The following is a 20,960-nucleotide window of genomic DNA, read 5'->3' on the forward strand; positions in this document are numbered from 1 at the left end:
TTGTTATCTTATCGTGCTATCCCGTAGCAACGCACGGACATACTACCTAGTATATATAATATATAGAGATTGAGGATTAATGTTTTTGTGTTCTCTCCTCATTCTTGTACCCTTGCCAACTCTCCTCGTCCTTGTACCCTCGCCAGTAGAGCCCCTGGCCCCTGGCCCCTGGGTGTCTCACTCCAACTTTCATTTTGTTAGAGGAGAATGTCGTGGGCTGGAATTACTAAAATGCAAAGCCCAGTCCATTTCATGCTGGGCCAATATGAGCTTCACGAGCCACGCTCTGGAATGTTCTAGTAACCACCAGTATCACAAATCAGGACCGTCCGACTGGAAACTAGCAGCCGGATGAAGCTTCATTTATAGACCTTATATGCGCTTCTAGACGCGATTCGAAGCCATCCACCAAATCCAGAGGGTCCGTACTCATCTGCTTCCCCTCCGGGCTCCGGCTACGGCGGCGCTGCTCTCTGGTATGTTAACTGGTAAACCTCCTCTCCCTTATCTGTGGCGCGGCGTATTCGAGATGTCTGGTTGTACGTGCGTATTGGGTTTAGGATCGGATTGCGCTTGCGGCGACATATACCAAGTTTCCCCGTGGATTGATACTTTCTCTGTCGATTCTTATCAGGACGGAATATGTTGATTCCGAGGCTTTTACACATATGTCATTATAAAAGTCGGTAATTATCTATAGGTTATTGAAAAAGTTAAGTTTTTCTATATGCTACTGTCGTCAGATTTGACTCTAACAGGGAAAAATTCAAAATACCCTCAAGTCTGGATATGTAATTAATTTTTTTGACATCTTAATGACCTCAAATGAAAAAAACTCAAAACTAGAAAATTGTAAATCTCGATAATATCTACAATTTTCGCATAAAAATTATCTTCATTTAGTTCTATAAAAAAATAGGATTTGATATTATTAATGTCTTATAAAAATCATATTTTTTTACGGAATCAAATGAAGATAATTTTTATAAAAATATTGTAGATTTTGACGAAATCTACAACTTTCTAGTTTTGAGTTTTTTCATTTAATATCATTAGGATACTAACAAATTAATTATATATTTAGACCTAAGGGTATTTTTGATTTTTCACACCCGTAATTTGATACTGTTAGAGCTAAATGAGTTCACGACAGTGACACCTGTGAGAACTCAACTTTTTGAATGACTTATGAGTAATTATCAATTTTTATAATGACACGTAACTAAAAGCCTCTTGGATTAGTTTTATTTACGTCAAATTTCTTTTACTCGCTGTAGTTCTGTGCATAAATTAATTAATTAAATTCGCCTGGATTTAAGTTTTATTTACGTCAAATTGCTTTTACTCATTTTGAAGGTTTATTCTCCGAGAAAATTTCAGATCCCGAAAACGACTGGAATTGAAGTAGCCACTGATGCTGTTATCTAGCGAGTTCTTGGGCTCATAAGTTGCTTGTTGATATAATATGGACTTGGCCCATATAATATTTAATAATCAAATAAAATTCTATGGGACGTAACATTAAGTGTTGTATGGTTTAATACCATACGGGATTTTGTCTGAACGCTGACTCCGCTTATATGGTTGGAAATTATTCATCTGAATTGAGAAGCTGAGAAAAGGATAAAGGCGTGCCACACGTGCGCGCGCGCTGGCAGTCTTTTGCCACTTAATCCACATAATAACGGGAGTAACTTCCCTTGATAGTGGAGGCAAACTGATGGCGGCAGTTACTGTCTTTTCCGCTTCTGTCTCTCCAGTCACACCCATATATCCGACTCCTCCGTCAGTCCAGTCAGTGTTATGTCTTCGCAACTGTTTCCGAGAGACTCCACATCTCCGTAGCCTTCTATCTTTCCCGTCCCGTTCCTCTGCGCGCATGGAGTAACGGGAGAGCAGGTGCCTCCAGAACCCTCGTCCGCCTGAGAACCCTACACGGGGTGAGCAGCGATTAGGTTTTTGATGAGTAATCCACGACTGCTCGTCCACGTACATCTTCTTCTCAGTGATTACCTGCGGAACATCAAGGTGTCTTCTTTCTAGTGATTCGTTCGTGGGACAGCACTGCGAACATATTCCTACATCGACTATGGTCCGTGACTTCGAGCAACGCACTATGTCGACTAGTGCGAATGGAGTCTCCGATGCCCTCGGCATGGGACCCTCCGCTGGGTATAGTCTAATTTCTATATTTTGTGTTTTTACTGTATTTACCAGTATGTTATCTCTGCATGCTATAGTGTTCATAAGAAATATACACATGCACATATATGTCGTCACAAACCTACTGATGTTAATTTTCCGGATTAAACTGATAATGAAATTGCCTAAATTCCTAACAATCCAAAAATCTAATGTTAGGCAATTTTCTGTTAGTGGTTTTGTTGCCGCTTTGAAGTCAAATAATTTTGATGGCAAGAATTTCATGATATGGCGTGCCAAAATGGTATTGTGGTTGACTACGATGAACTGCTATCACACCGCACAGGAAAAACCTGAACACTTTACTCCTAAGAAGGAGCGAAAGTTCTTGGCTGCCGATAACCTGTTTCGAGGCGCTGTGATTAGTGCACTTCATCCCAAGTATGAGAGAAACTACATATCTTGCACATCAGACAAAGAGTTATGGGATGCTCTTGATGTAAAGTTTGAGGTTTCTGATGCTGACAGTGAGCTGTACCTTATGGAGCAGCTGTATGACTACAAAATGGTTGAAAACCATTCTGTGGTCGAACAGGCTCATGAGATACAGGTGCTAGCGAAGGAACTAGAACATTTCTCATGTTTGTTGCCTGACAAGTTTTCCCATTGTCTGCTGCCACCTTCTTGGAGGGATTTTGCTACTTCTCTAAAACACAAGAGACAAGAGTTTAGCATGGCTGAGCTTATTAGATCTCTTGATGTTGAGGAGAGGGCGAGAGCAAAAGACAACCGTGGAAAAGGAGTTAAGCCTTTCGTAGCCAATATGGTGCAGAAGAAAAACTCATTTGCATCTCGTAATAAAAAGAAGAAGAACATGCAAGAGAACAACAATGCAAAGCCTAAGCAGACTGTGGCAGAACCGCCTGCAATAGCATATTTACGGAGATGCTCGTCTTCCGCCAGACACTAAGTACCCGAAAGCAAGCTACAGCGAGCGGTGTCCGTCGGGCACACCCCAAGGGAGAACCCAAAAGATCCACATTTTTCCTAAGGATCCAATAATGAGAATGAGTTACAACACAAGTCCATTTTATACATTAGAGTTTCTTAAAAGTACATTATTACAATACCAAAAATACCAGAGTGCTGAATGAATAACAACAGAATTTAAAAAGATAACATCTAGCGATATGGGGTGAGGATTTCGTCTGAGCCCACCAGAAGGATCCTCCACATAAGGTACTCTTCAAGCAGCACCTGCAACAGGGGTAAATAAACCCTGAGTACACAATGTACTCGCAAGATTTACCCGACTAGTGGGAATAGTTTTCCGACTCCAAGGAATATGATAGGCTTTATGGTTGCTGGTTTTCTTTAGCGGAAAGCAATACTAATAATGAGTCCTTATTTATGTATTATTATCATCAGCCGTATTAAGTTATCATCTAGCCAGTCTATATAAGCACTTGCCTACTATCAAGCAAGGGTTGAGCAATCAGTTATATTTCTTCTCCTTTTCCACTTTCAGTTCTTACTATGGTGCTAAACCATAGACAAGCCGTACCGGATCGCTCGGTGATTTGCAAATCAATCTGCCCAGCTAGGTGCCCTGAAAACATACGCCCCGCTTATACCCCATGCACAAGCAGGACTAACCCACCACTCTCATGTCCCGGGTGTCTAGGTCCTCATCCAAACTTGGACTCTAAGCCCCCACTCCTGAGTCCCGAACTCAGTGCGGTGCAAGGACCTCCACCACCTCCTCTTCCCATTAGTCGGTCCGAAAAGAGCCGGATCCGCGACAAGAGAGCAGCAAGCCTTCCCTGCGTCCATACCCAAGTATGCGCTCGGAACAATAATCTATGACTTGCCTAGAGTCATATGCAACGACCGGTCTTTAATCAAAACAGACAGGGAAAATGTAGCCGAGCTATGCCCTGTTGGCCGTAGGACACAACCCCTCACACCCACCTGTATCCAATCTAGATCCCTGACCGGTCACCGTTTTCCTTTCCACCATTTTATCATGAGTGTTCATATTTTATTGCCTATTTGCGAGTAACGGTAGGTTACTCACGCTACCGATATCCTGAGCATATTAACTACTCGACCTATACTAGTAGGACTCATGGGTAGATATATTTATGCATGTAGTTTCCATAAAATGCCTGTAACGTAAATGCACATCATATATATATTCAGTGATCATTTAAAAATAGGGGTTATGCACCGGGACTTGCCTTGGGCAGGCGCTGGGTCAGCAGGGTCAGCACCAACAGGCTCCTGAGTGTACTCCTATGCGAAGATCTCCTCCTCGTACTCCTCGATCACCTCGTCGTACTCAGGCTCACTGACGGGCACGGAATCTACCAGTTCGTGATCTACATGAAACGATGATGCAATGTTTAATAATATAACAACAGCAGCTCTTAAAATAGAAGTACATCGATTTAACTACTAAGCTAGTGCTATCGACCACGGTGCTAAATTATCTATTGCTATCGACAACAAGTATCAAGTAAGGCATTCATCGATATCCCAGCAACTATCGGTATTTCCACTCCTAACGTCGATTTACGCTATATACCAATAAACCAGGGTAATAGCTACTTTATTTCAACAACACCTTCTAATGCTACAAAATTAACAGCGAGCACATAACATCCTCGGGGACCTACTATAAAATTTTCAAAGCTAAAACTATTGACGATTTGCCACAATAATTCCTACAAATATTGATCGATATAATGCTAAGCTTTCTAATTAGATTTTATGAGCCTATCATCATAACAGCTAACTGTGAACTCACTACACTAACAGATAGATGGTATTTTTGTGAACCTAACAAACTTAATTTCACTATTTTTGGACAACTAGACAATTTATCAAAGTTCAGCTTGAAAACTAATTGGAATAAGCAATTCTATTTTACTGGAAATTAAGAAACCGAATCTTACTTCGTGGCCCAACACGCGCTGGTTCAGCCTAGCGCGCCTTCTCGCCCGCGCTCGTCAGTAGGCCACCGCGCGGCCCACGCGGAGGCGCGGCCCAGCCGGCCAATGGCCCGCGACGGGGGAAAGCCCGCGCGCGGTGGCAGTTATGCACGGACACCCTCGAAGTACTAGGTAATCACCGCGAGCTCTAGGACACTATTTCCCTAGTCTAAGGTTTTATAGCTACGCCCTCTGAAACTCTTGTCCTCTCAATGGCGACACCCCTGCGGCCACTCACGCGCACCGGCACGGCAGGGCTGGCACCGGCGACCCACGCCGTCCACCTTAGGCCTCCCCCTCCCAAACCAATGAGCTGACTCATACCTGGACGTGAACACGAAGTGTAGAGCGGAGGAAACGCGCACCGAGACGCAGCAGCGGGCTTGAACCACGACGGTGGGCACCCTGCAAACACGGCGATGCCATTCCGGTGAACGTCAGCAAGGCCGAGGCCAAACAAGTAGCAGATGAGCACCAGCGACTCACCACGGAACCTTATGACGCGGCGACTCGACCGGAGATGGCTCAAACTGAGCCAGCCACGTGCGCGTGGTGAGGTGCGGCGGCGCACGGCAATGTCACGGCTGTGCCAGGGATTGCTATACGGCAGGAGGGCTTAGGATGTGGCGAGCACGGTGACACCCGACTGGAGGAGAGGCTATTAGTGCGAGGGATTGGACCGAGATGCCTTGGTTGCTTGGTTAGCCGATGGCGCAGGACACCATGGTCTTATGGACCCGATGAGCGGCGATTCCAATTTGGAGCACATGACTGATCTACAGGTGGCGATGCGGGGTCGGTAGGGCTGCAGGCTACCTAATGGAGTCAAACATGTGGTCAATTTGAATCTAGACACTGCTACCACGACGAATTTGAAAGAAGCGTCTCGACGGCCATGGAGATAGCAGAGGCAGGGGGTCCTGTCATGGCTTGGCTTGGTCCGTCTACGGTGTCAACGCAATGAGCCAACACACCACTACGGAAACAGCGAGATAGGCGGGACGTGCCCTAGATGGTTGTTTGCACGGCCACTGTGGCAAGGCGATGAGCGCGGTATGGTGCCACCGCGGCGGGCAGCGCTAGACAAATGACGCAGTGCAATGCGACACGGAGGGGATGATAGAGCACGCGGACATCCTTCGAGCGAGCAGCCAAGGGAAGTTAGTGGATCAGTGCCGTGCATGGTCGCTGGCGACGTGAATGCGGGACCTGGTGCGCCAACGGCCAAAATAGGGCAGGACTAGGCTCGGCAGAGCTTGGTCGGCGGTTCGGGCGTAGCGCGTCAGCTAGGGTGCTATGGTCTGCGCGTCCACGAGTGGCAACAGACGAACCAGGCAGCCGCACCAAGACCCTACGCGCGAGTGCCCTCACGGTGGGGGGTGCAAACATGGCCAGCGCATCAGCGCATGCCTGGACAAGCCAGCAGCGGTGGCAGGCAAGCAGCGATGGTGGTAGGCGAGCAACAGCAATGGCAGACGAGCTTGGCATGCCGCGCAAAGGCCACGCATGCACAGATGCGGTGGTGGGCGCAGCCGACGCGGCTATGCGTGTGGCCCGTGTGGCAGTGAGCGCTGGCGGACCAGCAGCGGTGGTGACCGCACCTCGGACCAAACCACATGCCGCGCATGCTTTCTAAAGCAGTCCGGAAACTCATACTCAAAGCTCCGAACGCCAAACTAATTGCTCGATGCGCAAGAGGGTACATCAAGCTATCTACCGTGGTCAAGGCATCACGCTACCTCCTAAGCTAATCGCTCCACACAGCTCGCCAAAAGTGGCTTCGTCGACCACTTCTGAAACTTACACGAACGACGTCGAATCGAATGATTCCACGTCGAAATCCAATTCCGACCTACAGGATGTACTACTAGCTACCCATGTCCTCGACCTCATATATTTTGTCACCGTTCGCAACAACGTTCTATAGCATTTTTGTTTGACAACAATTCGATTAGAATACTAAACAATATTATATAAAATGTAACCTTTGTCTCATGTTTCGTATGAATGTTTCAGGTGCCGAACATCGAATTATAATTCATGTCATACACACATGCACATAATTATGATGCTCATGAAATGTTTAGCAGGAATAATACAATGTCACACAGAGGGTGTTACAAATCTACCCCCCTAAAACAAAATCTCAACCCAAGATTTCATGTGCCTAGTGTGAGAAAGAGACAGGGAATACATTTGTGGCGCAGCAACTAACTATCTGAACCAGAGAGGAGATGGGGGTAATGCTTTAATATGTAGCTCTCTTGCTTCTAGGTGGCTTCATCTTCTGAGTGATTTTGCCATTGCACCTTGTAGAATTTTATCACCCTGTTCCTGGTTACTCTCTCCTTCTCATCCAAGATTTTTATAGGATGCTCCACATAAGATAGATCAGGTTGGAGCAGAAGTCCTTCAATTTCCACAGCTTCTTCAGGAACCCACAGGCATTTCTTCAATTGTGAGACGTGAAACACATTATGAACCACTGAGAGAATTTCAGGAAGCTAGAGACGATAAGCAACAGGGCCATACTGCTGCAACACCTTGTATGGACCCACATACCGAGGGGCTAACTTGCCATGGACACCAAACTGATGCACCCCTCTCATAGGAGATACCTTGAGATACACATAATCCCCAGCTACAAACTCCAAAGGCCTTCTTCGCTTGTCTGTGTAAGCCTTTTGTTGGCTCTAAGCTGCCTTCAAGTGCTGCGAATAATACTTACTTTCTCTCGAGCCTCCTTTATGAAATTAGGCCTGAAGTACCCATGGTCTCCTACTTCAACCTAGTTCAGTGGCGTCCTACACTTTTGTCCATATAAGGCTTCAAATGGTGCCATGCGGATACTCTCTTGGTAGCTATTATTATATGAAAATTTAGCTAGCTTCAAGCACTTATCCCACTTCTCAGAAAAAGAGATGGTGCCAGCCCTCAACATATCCTCGAGCACCTGGTTCACCCTTTCTATTTAACCATTAGTTTGTGGGTGGTATGCCGAGCTTCTAAGAAGACGAGTACCCAGACATTCCTGGAGTTTCTCCTAGAAACGAGAGACAAAAATTGACCCTCTATCAAAGATGATAGTAAGAGGAACTCCATGTAGGGTCACAATCTGATCAAAGTATATCTCCGCATACTTCCTGGTAGTGTATCTAGTATCCACCAGAAGGAAGTGGGTAGACTTGGTGAGATGGTCCACAATGACCCAAATAGAATCAAAGCCCGTGGAGGTGTGAGGTAAACCCACAATGAAATCTAGGGAAATATCCTCCCATTTCCACATAGGAATGGGCAAAGGCTATAGATATCTAGGAGCATGCATATGATCTACCTTGACTCTACCGCGAGTGTCACACTCCACAATAAACTAGGTGATATCTTGCTTCATGTAGGACCACAAGTACCGTTGGCGCAGATCATGGTACATCTTGTTGCTGCCAGGATGGATAGACAGCTTTGAATGATGGGCTTCATTCAAAATCTTTCTTTTCAGCTCTTCATTGGATGGAACCACCAGCCTATCCTTGTATCTCATGACCTCCTGCTCATCAATGCTAAAATGAGAGTCACGCCCTTCAGCCAGCAACTTCCTGATGTGAGGAATCTCTTCAGGGTCTTCCTTCAGCTCTCGAATAATCTGCTCTAGCAACTCTGAGGTTAATGCAATATGAGCTAACACCTCTGTGTGGTGGAGAGACAAAGGTATTCCCTCAACCTAATGTGACTTACGACTCAAAGCATCAGCTACCACATTGGCTTTTCCTGGATGATAATGGACTTCTAAATTATAATCCTTTATCAACTCTAACCATCTCCTTTGCCTCATGTTTAGCTCAGACTGAGTGAAAATATACTTGAGGCTCTTGTGGTTTGTAAAGATATGCACTTTGTTGCCCAACAGATAATGCCTCCAAATCTTCAGAGCGTGGACCACAACAGTTAGCTCTAAATCATGAGTAGGGTAGTTCACCTCGTGCTTCTTCAGTTGGCACAAAACATAAGCTATCACATGCCCATGTTGCATAAGCACACACCCCAACCCCATATTCGAGGCATCACAGTATACATCAAAGGGCCTATCAATATCCGGTTGGGCCAACACAGGAGCAGTGGTCAGAAAAGTCTTTAGAGATTGAAAAGTTTCTTCACAAGTTGGACTCCAATCAAACTTAGCTTCTTTCTAAAGTAGCTTGGTCATGGGCTAGGCTATCTTGGAGAAATTAGGAATGAAGCACCGATAGTATCCAGCTAGACGAAGAAACTAGCGGATCTAATGCACAGACTTGGGAGACTTCCAATCCAATACATCTTGCACCTTGCTAGGATCTACAGAAACGCCTTCAGGTGTCAACACATGCCCTAAAAACTACACTCGATCTAACCAAAACTCGCACTTGCTGAATTTAGCATACAACTTATGCTCCTTTAGTCGAGTTAGTACTATCCGAAGGTGTCGGACATGCTCTAAATCATTCTTGGAATAGATCAGGATGTCATCAATGAAAACCACCACAAACTTATCTAGCTCCAGCATGAAAACTGAATTCATCAAGTACATGAAGAAGGCAGGAGCATTGGTGAGACCAAAAGACATCACTAGGTACTCATACAACCCATACCTAGTAGAGAAAGCTATCTTTGGTATATTCTATGGCCTAATCTTGATCTGATGATAGCCTAATCTAAGATCAATCTTCGAGACCACCTTAGCACCAGCCAATTGGTCGAACAAAGTATCTATGCAGGGTAAGGGATACTTGTTCTTAACTGTTACTGCATTAAGAGGGTGGTAATCCACACACATCCGTAAGGTGCCATCCTTCTTCTTCATGAAAATAGCCAGGCAACCCCATGGTGAAGAACTCGAACGGATGAAGCCTTTGTCCATTAATTCTTCTAGTTGCTTCTTCATTTTTGCTAGTTCTCTTGGAGCCATGCGGTACGGGCATCTAGAGATAGGAGCAGTACCAGGCTCAAGCTTAATGGAGAATTCTACCTCATGGTCTGGTGGCAATCTAGGAAGATCTTCAGGGAAAACATCTGGGAACTCACATACTACCGGAATGGAGGTAAGATCAGGAACGGCTTCAGCATGGGCAGCAACAGGTAAGACTGGTTCTGAGGGTATAATAAGAGACATCCTATCCTTAGAAGAGGGAAGCCGTAACTCCACACTTCTTCTCTTCATATCCAATACTATCCCATACACTCGCAACCAGTTCATTCCAAGAATAGCATCAATGCCTTATCCTGGCATTATCATGAATTGTAGACGGTAAGTGTGGGTGGCTAATACCAAACTTACTGTATTCGTGTGGGTATTGATGAACATTTGTGAACTTGCAGTACAAATCTTATAGGCATACGGTATAGCATAAGTGATAAATTGTGCCGCTCTACAAACCCCATGCTCATGAAGGAATGTGATGCACTAGAATCGAACAACACCAAAGCTAGATGGGAGTCGATGGTAAACATACCAGTCATAACTGCCTCCTGCTACACAACCTGCTGCGCATCCATAAAGTGCACCTGACCAGACCTGCTAGGCACTTTCTTCTTGATGATGGTCCTCTTGATCAGCCCGAAATTTGCGAACGGTTGAGCTGACTGAGCTGGCTGGTTCTAGGGGTAGGCCCGGGCATAGTGGCCATCCTTGCCACACTTGAAACAAGCCCCTGGCCTGTTCCTGAACCCCTAACATGGTGGGACCTGCTGTCCCTAAGACTGTTGCGGCTGCACCTACTGTGGAGGTGCACGGTACTAAGTAGAGAAAGTTTGCGATGTCTGCTGAGGTTGCCAGAACGAAGGCCCACCGGATGGTTGATAGGGCCCCCGCTGGACAACCTAAATCTTCTGTGTGTGGGGGTGGCTAGAAGACCCTATGTCTATGACAGAACCACCCAATTTATACAAGATCAAGTACGGTTGTCTCCGCTAACACATTGACACACCCATACTTTCACTCATATAAACCTGGTAGTCCACCGAGTGTCCCGAAAGACCTCGGTAAATCAACATCACAACCAAGATCGCGTGATTAAGCAAATACACATCACATACACTAGGTTGCAGTGGAAATAATATTACAAAGTGGTTAACAAATAATAGTACAAGTTTGGGCTTCAAAACCGTTTAGTGAAAACAACATAGCTTTCAAATGAATACGTTAATATCAGTTCCAAATATATGGCTAGCATAAGTGACATCATCCGACAAAAGCATATAGATGACAAGTAAGTATAGAATCACCGAGCCCACTAGCTGTTAGCCACCATCATCGACAGGTCGAGAACATCACCTGCAACAAGGTGGGATAAACCCTGAGTACTCAATGTACTCAGCCAGACTTACCTGTCTTAAACCAAAATAAAGCGACACCAAGGATTATGCAAGGCTTTCTTTAGTGGGCTAGCTGACTTGTTTGCAAAAAACATAAGCTATCATGAAGAAACCATTTTAAGTACTTTACATCATCTTTATTATGACATATCCATCTAGGTAAGCACCTGTACTATAGCAATCACTTGATTAACCAATAACATCCAGTTACCAATTTAGATTTAGCATATCCCATATCATCCAGATAACCATCATTATTCCATAATAATTACTACGATGCCGTAACTCGAGTCAAGTGCTCACTATCCAGGAGCGATGGCGATTCAAATCGATTCCTAACCAGCTGGTGATTTATTCCTTACACAAACCTCACTCACCTGCTAAAGTGAGGTATCGGTCACCGAGTCAACTATCCAGGAATCTTGAGTTTGCTAGGAACCACATGTACCCGGGGGCCGACCGACTGCCCTTTGGTCTTATCATCGCGCCCCCGTGTCCTACCACACCTGCTCCGGTACAGTGCGCTGCGGGCAATCCACTCGGCCCGAATAATCTCCCAGCTTCACGGTCGAAAGGTACTTTATTCGGCCAGCTAAATGTAAGACATGCGTTCAACATGACTCGAGGCCCAACAATGCTCGGTCCTTAATCGACATAGATGGAAACTAACAGCACCCTAGAACCCTGTCTGGTTGCCTCCAACTTTTTCGTCCGGTCTCCAATTATCCATCACACATGGTTAATTCCATGATATCATTCTTTCCATAGCTAATTCTTCCAGTAACCACCTATAAATGTAGGTGACCGGATATCACCGATCGCTACCGGTCTAAGAAAGCTAAGCAGTTACTCGATACCGACCTAACAGTGTAAAAAGGTAATAAGGTAGGCAAGGATAGTAATAAATGCATCAACGGTTTCAATCAACTCCTACAACTTAATGCAACAATATATAACTCATATATAGAAAGAATTGCTTTCATAAAGTAGGAGACTTAGAATGCTCCGAGGCTTGCATGGGATCCGTCACAAGTCAGTTCAGTTAGCTTGCACCGTCCTGGTGACGTCTTAGGTCCTAGCATTCGCTTAGTCCTTCCATCTTTGGGATAGATCCATCAAACACTGTCTTCGGGTTTGGCTCCAACATCTCATCCTTCACGTGGTGCATCTAGCGTACCTAGATGAGATGCAATATGCAAGTGCATAAATATGAAGAATAGTACCATGAGACGCATCACAAAATAGCAAGCAAGACAAGCATAGTTTACACTAACACACTTAAGTACTTTGCGATGCTTAACTTAAACATCACACAATCAATCATGCTAAGATGGCAAAGAAGATGACAACACCAAGCATGACATAAGTTTCCCAAGATCTCAGGTGCTCTAACTCAGTCATCATTCAAGGCATAAGTCACACTTAACAATATACAAGCAAACACTATAATTGGAATCTGCCAATTTCTGGACATGCAAACAGCAGCTACAAGATTTAGCTATAACTGGAGTTACACAAATCCAAATGACTTGCAAGAAGACAATCCGGAAAGCTTATAGAATTTTCTACAATTCATATTTAATCATCTTAGCATGATTCTTAAGTTAACTAAGTCAAATATACTCATTTACACAAACTGGTCCACAATTGACAGAAAACAGCCATTTCTGAAACCCAACTTTAAACAGGCATAACTCACAAACCACAAGGCCAAATACCACCAACTTTTAAAAGAAGCGAGATACATGAATTATCTACAACTTTGTTATTCTCATATTAAGATGATTTTACAGTTAGAAGGGTCAACTAATGCAATAATTGCATTTCTGTCCAAAACATAGATAGAAACTGGCATGCCACTTTAAACAGCTATAAATGGAGTTATACATGTACTATAAATGTGATTCTAGACTTTTTAGAAATCTTAGCAAATTCTAAACAACTTTGTTGTAAACACCTAAAGCTAATTATACTATTAAGAAGGCCCCACAGTAAGAACAAGGAAACCCTCTCTGGTTTTGGGCAGAAACAGCCACAGAGATTTAAGCAAGTATAACTCAAGATCTACTTAGCTAAAAATCATGATATTTAACTTTTTGGAAAGCTTAAGAAAAATACCACAACTCATGTATTTTCACCAAGTCATGATTCATAACTTAACTGAGCCAATTAATTCAAACATGCAGAACTATTCAGAGTAGAAGCAAAGCAATATAGGGCATTTGTTATTTTTATAACTCTTAAACTATAAATCCTAAACTCCTGAAATTTTTACCAGACAACAAAAATCACCTTAGTAGCACTCCACAAAATTTTCATATTTATTTGAGCATAAACACTGCAGTTATGAAAAACACAAGACATGGCAAGTAACAGGAACCTAGCTGCATAGATCTATTTTTACAGCAAAATATTTAAACTAAAACATGTAATATTATAGATCTACTGCATAGACAATTTCACAAGTATTCCAAAAAGTCCTCATTTGTTATTTTAGGATTTTTCTACTAATTAATACGAATTTTCAAAGTTCATCATTCAAATCTGTAAAAATCAAGAGAAAAGGAATGTAAACTTGCATCGGGGTCCCAACGGAAAATATAATTCAAACGTCAGCGAAGAGGTCCTCCTGAGCACTATTCACATGAGTCACAACTCCGTAGAAAGAACCTTCCCTTTTGTCGAATTGTTGCGCGAGGTCCTTGATGGGGTCTGGGAGCAGAGGAGGCACTGGACTTCGTCGAATCCGGTCGGAGACGTGGCAGTCGATGGTGACGAGTGGCGGGGAGCAAGTACGGTCCCATGCGCACCCGATGGTGCCCTCGGCTCGGCCTGAGGAGGAGTGTGGAGGGCTGGCCATGTGTGCATGCGGCTCGACTGCGCGTAGACTGACGACGGCGACGCTGTGGGGCGCGACGGCGACGAGTGGCTTCAGGCGAGGGGTGCGGGAGTTGCGGCGCGAGGTGAGGGAGGTGGTGCTGCGGTCTATTTGGGCGGAGGGAGGCTGCAAATGAAGGAACAATAGCGGTCATGGAGCTGACACGACCGGCCATGGTGGCGGCGCCTGCACGGGAGCAAGGAGAGCGCGAGAGGGAGCGAGCAGGGAGTGGAGAGGGGGATGGAGAGGGCGTGCTGGTGCCCCTCCTCATCGGTAGCAGGGCGTAGGGCATCCATGATGCATGGAGCAGCGGCGGCGAGCATGGCATCCGCGTGTCCCCTATGGGGCCCGCCATCGAACACCTGGCGCACGCGATGGAGCCTGAGTTCAGACGTGTTTTTCAGCATATTCCCGGTAGTTTCGGATCCATGGGCCTGTACCAAAGTTGTTGCCCTCCTAATGGTCTACCAAACTCGTTAAGGGTGCCTAGTCATTAGGATAGAGGATCAGTGGTTAATTAAGCCCCAAACTGCTAGTGTCAGCGTATTGACAGCGACAAGCAAACGTTCAAATTGATGGTGAAAACGAGGTCAAACTGGTGCCATCTTTTTTCATGCCCTTCTCCATGAACTTAGCTCCAACTTCCATTTTGGGGTCAAGTCAAGTTACTTAACGAAATTTGGAGAACGCGAGACGTCAATGCCGATGTCGATGAATTTCTAGACTTAGAATATTTCTAAGTGCTGAAATCAGCTGCAGGTTCCAACTTTGAGCCTCTGTTTGACTTATTTCCATGTTGATCTAGCTCTTGGTCCAAAAACAAAGTTTGTTCTACATGATATGGACTACAACTTTCATTTAAGGTCCAACCTCAAAACTGGTATAGAACCTACTGTTCTACTTTGACCAAAGTAGGATCACGATGAAGCTTAAATTATCCTTTTTGATCCATTGGAGCATTTTCTTGGCATTTGCCCAACATGAACCTTTCATGAATTTTGTTGTAGAGTTCATCTAGAGTCATTTTGGCAAGGTTGCAAGGTTTGGTTGATATCTCATGCTCTCATTCACTTAATAGTGCAATTCAAGCACTTAGTAAAATCATTCCAACAAGGATATAACTTATCATTTCATGTGACTTTTCGATTCCAAACTTCATGAAACTTTTCCATGGATCAATATAGATGGGTATTGATGTGAGACACATGAAAATATTCCAATAACACCAGCCAAGCATATATCTTGAAAAGGGCCTATATGGAAAGCAAGGGTGCAATATCCAAGTTTAGGTTGGGGCTCATTTCTATAGGTTGGACCTTGGCATCTTCATCATCACTTAATATGCCATGTTTGAGCTCAAACCCATTGCTTAATTGGTGGCAAACACCTGGGGTGTTATAGCCCTCCCCCCTTAAAAGAATCGCGTCCCGAGATTCAGGACGAAAGACTTTTATGGAAGAGAGACATGCTACTAGTTTCCAATATCAGCAATAGCTTTAGGCTACATAGCTTAAAGCATAAGAGAGGCTAATTTGGTCAAGACACTTTCTGATACTTGTCCTTTGTAGTAAGTTTTGTCTGAAGAATTTCCTTCGTTGGCCTTCATGAAGTATTGTTACTTTGGGAGGAATCCAAGATAGCAATGTCCTACGTACTTCGTCCTTGATGTACGAAGAGTGATACAAACGTAGACTAAATACTTGTAGCATCTACTTCCCTAGTGGATACAGCACATACCATATGGACTTTGCACTAGATCATAATCTTCTGAAGGATACTCGTTGTAATAGTTCCATGTGTGCAGTTCTCTTTCTCTGATAACAATATTGTATGGTCTGAGTCTGCTGAGTGAGTGGTAAACGTAATAGCTGACTCTGTTGGCTCAACGTTCTCGATGATCATTCCTTAGGGAGCCTTCGTATCCAAGTTGCAACAGTGATCTGGGTTGAATCTGATGCAACCTCTTGGGTAAAAACACATATAAGGTACCAAAGGCATGTCAACATTGGAGAACCATTGACGCAGAAGAATGTTAGCGAGGCTTGGAGGACAACACAAGTTGTAAGTAATTCACAAAACTAGGGACTAGTTCACTACTAAGCAGGTTGAGTACAATTTGCCTTCGTGGTGCAGTTGCATAGCAAGTTGGGTTGACTTGCATCGTAGCAAAACTAGCTTTCTTACTACATTTGTCATTGAGGCTTCCATTCTAAGGCCTATCAATATCTCAAAAACCATAATCCAAAAATATGCGGTTTGACACCCTTCCAATCTATTTTTGACTTGCAACGGCACAAGTTGACTTATAGAACATCTTGACTGCTCAACTATTATCGATACGAGAGGACAAAGGTATGGCACAAACATGGGTGCAAGGAGTCTTCTCTAGGGCATGGAGGGTTGTCTAACAGTGATACACCTACAAGTTGTAATTTCTTGGCATGAATTACAAACACAACCGTCTAATGCAAAGGATGATAGCAGTCACAGCGAAATTGCAGATTCTATACCCTTTTGTTTTCTCTTCATGTCTCACAAACTACTGCTCCAATATGCACAAATTTTTGTGGACATGTAGATCCATGGGTCTTCTAACTACTCACCAAAATTCAACTCAACCGGACACCGTTTGACCATCTAAACAATTCATCTACCAAAACTGCTCTGTTCTGAAATGACAGCAAACCGAATTGACAAAACATCTCTCAAATCCGATGTTTCACTCAACCAATCCTCAAATAGACTTAAGGCATTGAAGGGTCCTAAGCAAAGAATGAGATCACCAAGTTTGGGGTCAATCCAACTTCTTTTGAGTCACTAATCACCGGCTTGAAGATAACCAGTTTAGTGCCACAAAATCTGGACATATTTCGTGTTCTCCCTTTTCTTTGCTTCACACATTGAGGTGTGTGTTTTGCACTCTCTAACCTCTCTCATAGCAGCAGCAGCCTTTCCCTAGCTGAGGATGGAGGCTATAGTCTTCCTGCCATGCTTCTTAGGTAACAATTTCCGTCGTTGATCTAGACACCAACTTGATGATGCACAAGCATTGGACTTGTGGGCTGTTTTCGCAGGGCACAAAACATTATTCCACATGTAGGGCATTTCTACATTGACAAGGAACCATTCCTATATATCCTTCGGCACTTCATCTAATAGAGTCTGGACACATGTGTTAGTGGCACCTTGGGGCACAAAGATGCTGACTAAAAACTAGGGACATGCTTTCGCTAGCTCCTACCTAGCCGATACCACGTCTTGTACTATATACGTGATTGTCCAAGATGGAATTGACTTGATAGCACATTTGGAGAAGAAGTAGCACTTGCATTACGGGGCTAGGTTTGCTGTTTCCTTGATCAACATTGTTCTGTGAAATCTGGCCTTCATAGTTACCAAATAGTCGTTACCTAACTGAATATTAACTTTCCTACTAGTAACAGATCAGTTGTTTCTCAACACTAAAAGTTCTAAATCTTCACTCTTGATAATAAAAATTTTGGTCGAAGCCTACAGATGGTCGCCATTGAAGTCAGCAGAAAGGGGTCACACCAAAGAAGGTCAGTTCATCTACGTCATCCTTATGCACCTAAAGATTGAGAACTTGGACATGAATCTCATATATACCAGGTGACCTATTACAGCACATAATCTCCTAGTCCATTTATCATCCGACTGATAACTTGTTCAACCTTAAGTGTGGTGCACCTTTCTGATCCAATGAGAATGACATAAGTTGCTCACTAGATGACTGACATCACTACAGGGACCGTTAAGTAGAGTCACTTGTCTACCATCTCTTGCAGTCTGTTAATGTTCCTGTTAGTGACTTGTTCTTCAAAGGTTAACCATTGGATGACTCTAGAAGGAAGTCCTATTGCATCTGATTCAACATACAGATCTTCTACCATGATAAGGAGAGATAACCAAGGAAGAGCTCACATGAAAATAACACATCGGTGCAGTTCGACAATGGATCATGACTAGGAACCTCGATACCAGCGCATGCCGAGCAGCACAACCTTGTGTGCGCGCCCACAGGAGGCTCTCGGTTTCGTCATGGCACCATAGAATGTTAATCGTAACACCATTACTGAACTGACAACCAAAGTGAAATTTCTAGTGGCACCAATTAGATTGTAAGAACAAGCATTGTGCAAAAGAGGGATAGCAAACAAGGATAGTCACAAGGTTAGGAATCAACAAGGAGGCAATCTGAAGATCAAAACATAGCGCAAGAGAACATAGCTTAATTGCCAAAGACAACTAAGTATGAGATTCCTGTTTAAATTCCATGCACGCCTCGCGTCTACCAAGGTGATTACCAGAAGAAAGATTATCATAAGATCCAGTCATGTTGAGTAACAACATGTGACCAAGACTGATAGACATCCCAAGACGTGGGAAGGTTGGATACAAAATAAACAAGATTCAAGGGACAGAGCCAAGGCACTGACTAAGGGTTCGGTTGATAAGGCAACGACATGATCTGCGAGGAAAAAGGTTCCAAAGTAGGGTAGATAGCGATTAGCATTGCACCAGCTCATCAGTAGAAGAAGGAGCAATGAGATCTAACAAGGATTTTTGAGCAAGGTCCTCCCACACAGGAGCGGGACAACCACAAAACATGCGAGCAAAGAAGGGGGCTAAGCTTGGGTCAAAGGTCAAGCAAAGGCATGGATAAAGGTCTTCATAGCGCAACGTTCAAGGGCTAGCAACCACATGTACAGGCTCAGGCTCCTAAGAGAGAACTTAATTGAAAATGACAACTGAGAGATTACCAAAACTTGGACGTGGTTCTAGGATAGCGCTCTTCAACACTCGTATGCTTACCGAGGACAAAAGGGGTGATAACTATGACACTAATTAGATAACAAGCATACATACCCACCACTTGGCTAAACTGAAGGACATTATAGGTTAAGCATGTAACCACAATTATTTCTAGCAAGGCTAAGCACACACTTTTCTCAAGCACTTCCTATTCAAACAACATGGAACAAGGCATTCTTGTTTAACTCCACACAAGGAAGATAGTGCAATACATCAACCACAAAGTAACTTAGTACTTAGAACAAAGGAAGGGAAGCATATTTATGCACAAGCACAATCATGATGCATGCTCGTCCTATTCATCCTCACGAAATTGCCAGCCTAAGGCGGCAATCATGTTCTATGTCGGTGGCATAACACGTACTCTCTCGATATATAGCTAGTCGTCAGCTACATTCAATCTACGCATTCATGGTTAGCGTACCTACAGGTAAATTCATTGCAGCCCATTCCCATAAGAGATAAATAAGCACACAATAAAAGCAGTAAACTAAGATACTTTCCATATATACATCCCCAGATATATATACTTCGATATCCATAGCTACCCGGTAGATATACCCACAATTTAGTACCTTCATATATACATGTGTGTAACATGTAAATATTCTAGTAACCACAACTAACTCTCCCCTAGACCGATAGTTGGACGGTCATGCTCTCATAACTCACACTTACCTAGGCGTAGAGGCAATTGATCCATACATTACCATTCAAGTGAATGACATTCATACAATAGCACGCCGTATGGACAACGAAAATAAAATTTGCAAGAAGTAAACCCCCACAGTTAGTACTTAGATAGCCACCTAATAGTCCTTAACTAGGCATAAAGGAGGATGTCGCTAGCATAGTTTTGCAAATAAGTTTTGACAAATTTGCCTGTAGCTAAAGTTTTAGTCAAAATAAGAGTTTTAAAACCAAAACTTTGTTTTTAAAACTATGTACATGATAGTATTATGCTTAATCTTGCTCTGATACCAGCTGTGACAGAACCACCCAATTTATACAAGATCAAGTACGGTTGTCCCCGCTAACACATTGACACACCCATACTTTCACTCATATAAACCCGGTAGTCCGCCGAGTGTCCCGAAAGACCTCGGTAAATTAATATCACAACCAAGATCGCGTGATTAAGCAAATACACATCACATACACCAGGTTGCAGCGGAAATAATATTACAAAGTGGTTAACAAATAATAGTACAAGTTTGGGCTTCAAAACCATTTAGTGAAAACAACATAGCTTTCAAATGAATACGTTAATATAAGTTCCAAATATATGGCTAGCATAAGTGACATCATTCGACAAAAGCATATAGATGACAAGTAAGTATAGAATCACCGAACCCACCGATGGTTAGCCACCATCATCGACAGGTCGAGAACATCACCAGCAACAAGGTGGGATAAACCCTAAGTACTCGAATGTACTCAGCCAGACTTACCCATCTTAAACCAAAATAAAGCGACACCAAGGATTATACAAGGCTTTCTTTAGTGGGCTAGCTAACTTGTTTGCGAAAAGCATAAGCTATCATGAAGAAACCATTTTAAGTACTTTGCATCATCTTTATTATGACCTATCCATCTAGGTAAGCACCTGTACTATAGCAATCACTTGATTAACCAATAACATCCAGTTACCAATTTAGATTTAGCATATCCCATATCATCCAGATAACCATCATTGTTCCATAATAATTACTACGATGCCGTAACTCGAGTCAAGTGCTCACTATCCAGGAGCGATGGCGATTCGAATC

General features: G+C 43.6%; 1 protein-coding gene across 2 annotated transcripts in view; it reads left to right on the top strand.

Annotated features, from left to right (window-relative positions):
• Positions 1–381: 381 nt before the first annotated feature.
• The window catches only part of LOC136552035 (splicing factor U2af small subunit A-like), a 36,019-nt gene continuing 15,440 nt past the window's right edge, over positions 382–20,960 (top strand). Inside the window, exons 1-2 of one of the 2 annotated variants that reach the window (XM_066543583.1) lie at positions 382–476; positions 1,357–1,447. The gene's annotated coding sequence lies outside the window, so the exon portion shown is untranslated. The remainder of the gene's footprint in view (positions 477–1,356; positions 1,448–20,960) is intronic. The other variant, XM_066543582.1, reaches the window with a different exon arrangement.

The sequence above is a fragment of the Miscanthus floridulus genome, chromosome 4 (assembly GCF_019320115.1).
Source record: "Miscanthus floridulus cultivar M001 chromosome 4, ASM1932011v1, whole genome shotgun sequence".
Classification (NCBI taxonomy): domain Eukaryota; kingdom Viridiplantae; phylum Streptophyta; class Magnoliopsida; order Poales; family Poaceae; genus Miscanthus; species Miscanthus floridulus.